The following is a 2,666-nucleotide window of genomic DNA, read 5'->3' on the forward strand; positions in this document are numbered from 1 at the left end:
TGTGTGCGTGTTATGGAAGTTTTGTTTTCTTTTGTGGTTTGCTTTGATTACCGCTTTTCTAAAGCATTGAGCGCACTCCCACCTGAGTTGAATTCGTTACCCTGGTTCACGGTCCCGCACTATCTTGCCCTCCAGCTAGTGCAGTAGGGGTCTGGGGGTCTGGGGGTGGGGCTGTGACAGGCACGGCAAGGTTCACCATCGTGCATGACATTTCTTCTCTCTCTTCTGTTTGGCACAACAAGGTTCATGCCCACGCACGACATTTCTTCTCTCTCTTCTGTTTGGCATTGCAAGGTTCACTACCGTGCACGACATTTCTTCTCTCTTTTCTGTCTGGCATGACAGGGTTCACCGTCGTGTACGAAATTTTTTCTCTCTCTTTTGTCAGGCATGCAGGGTTCACTGACGTGCATGACATCTCTTCTCTCTCTTCTCACTCTTCTGTTTGGCAAGATAGGGTTCACCGCCGTACACGAGATCTCTTCTGTTTGGCACTGCAAGGTTCACCGCCGTGCAAGACATCTCTTCTCTTCTCTTATTCTTTTCGTGTCTTCTCCCTTTTGGAAGGTTTAGCGAGAACCAAGCGAACATTCATTTTCTTTTCTCATTCCTTATCCTCTCTCTCTATTTTCTTCTTCTCACTTCTCTTCTCTTCTCTTATTCTTTTCATCTCTTCTCCCTTTTGGAAGGTTTAGCGAGAGTTAAACTAACCTTCACTCTTTTTTTCTCATTCCTTTTCTTCTCTCTCTATTTTCTTCTTTTCACTTCTCTTCTCTTCTCTTCTGCTCGCATTCTTTTCATCTCTTCTCCCTCTTTGGAAGGTTTAGCAAGAGCCAAGCTAACCTTCACCCTCTTTCTTATTCCTTTTCTTCTTCCTCTTTTTAAAACAAATGTTTTTCTTTCTTGACCTTTGAAGAGTTAGGTGAAAGCCAAACTAGTATTTGTTTCCCTTTTTTCCTCTCTACAAAAATATTTTCTTTCTTGACCTCTGAAGAGCTAGTTGAAAACCAAACTAGCTTTCGTCTCTCTTTTCTCTCTGTTTCCAAAAAATACATTTTATCTCTGAAGGGTCTGGGTGAAAGCCAAACCATCCTTCGTCTCTTTTCTCTCTCTTTTAAAATATTTTTCTTTCTTTATCTCTGAAGAACCGGGTGGAAGCAAAACCAGTCTTCGTCTCCCTTTTCTCTTTCTATTTTCTCTTCTCTCTCTCTAAAGGACTAGGTGAAAGCCAAACCAGCCTTCGTCTCTCTTTTCTCTCTCGACTTTTTCTTCTCTCTCTGAAGGACTAGGTGAAAGCCAAACCAGCCTTCGTCTGTTTTCTCTCTCGTCAGTTTTCACTCTCCATCCCCTTCTCTTTCTTTTTCTTCTCTCTAAAAGTCTCTTCTCTCTAATGTATTTTCTCCATCTAACCCCTTTTCCCTTTCTCTTTACTATAAAACATGCATTAAGAGTCCCTCGTCAAGGAGACACCGTGAGGATGTCAAATTGACATTGACTCTACTATGTTATTTTCTCATTTTCCTTTGAGTACACACGCACATGTACGCTCACCCTATGACAAGGTGGGGTCCTCTAGACCCACTTGTCTATACTTTTAATGTGTGTGTGTTTACTAAAATGAAGAAACAGGTCAAGGGAGGTGATTCCGAACCGGCCTAAGGCTAGGGGGCATTCCACGTGATCTAAGAGGGCACCCATGCATGCCAGGCTGAGCGTGTCATGGACCCATGTGAGGTAAGTCCCATCTAACGACCAAATTCCTCTCTCACCGGTTGGTATTCCTACCCGCATCTCCTTTATGCGGTTTCCGAGAGAGCGATCTCGCGTCCCGGGTTCGACGTGAACCCGAAACCATGCCACCAGGTCATCCCGACCAAGAGGGCCAGATCGAGGTACCTAACCATCTTGGCGACTCTACTGAGGTCATGCTACCCCATCATTGGATCGTTCTTATTTGCCCTTTCCTTTCTTCTGTTTCCTGCTCACTAATACACCCACATGTCATCGGGGTTGTTTAACCCCTTCATCCGAGTTGAGGATTTCGTAATCCCCACACTCATGAGTCTTCCTCAGGAAGAGGTTCTATGAACCTCATTTTTTACCTTTCTCCTAAGCATCAACCTTGTGTCGCATTCCTAGGTCTTCACATGGATAGAGGTGAGGAGGGACCTAAAAGTCCCTCACTCTCTACCTCGGGGCAACCAGAAGGCCACCCCTCCCTCTTCCAAGACTAACAATTCATCTGCCGTCACTCTTGTGGGTCTCCGTAAGGCTACCCCCTATTCTATGTGGCTCCGGGCACCTGTCACAAGAGGCTGAACATTAGGAGGAGGTGACCCTAAGGCCACGAACTCCCACACACCGATCAAAGCTTGTGGTCCATCCACTCGAGCTACAACTCGGGGCAACCCTCACGTTACCTTGGGACACTGTCAGAGGGGTCTTCTTGGACTTAGCCCTGCACATCCTTTGCATATGCATCACACCTCGGGGCAACCCTCAGGTTACCTCGAGACACTGTCAGGGTTTGAGTCTTCTCAGACTTGGCCCTGTACATTCTTTGCACATGGGCCACACCACTCGGGGTAATCCTCAGGTTATTTCAGGACACTGTCAAGGTTCGAGTCTCTTGGACCTGGCCCTGGACATTCTTTACATATGCATTG

The sequence above is a fragment of the Amborella trichopoda genome, chromosome 4 (assembly GCF_054954075.1).
Source record: "Amborella trichopoda isolate Santa Cruz 75 chromosome 4, AtrichopodaSantaCruz75HAP2 v2.0, whole genome shotgun sequence".
Classification (NCBI taxonomy): Eukaryota; Viridiplantae; Streptophyta; class Magnoliopsida; order Amborellales; family Amborellaceae; genus Amborella; species Amborella trichopoda.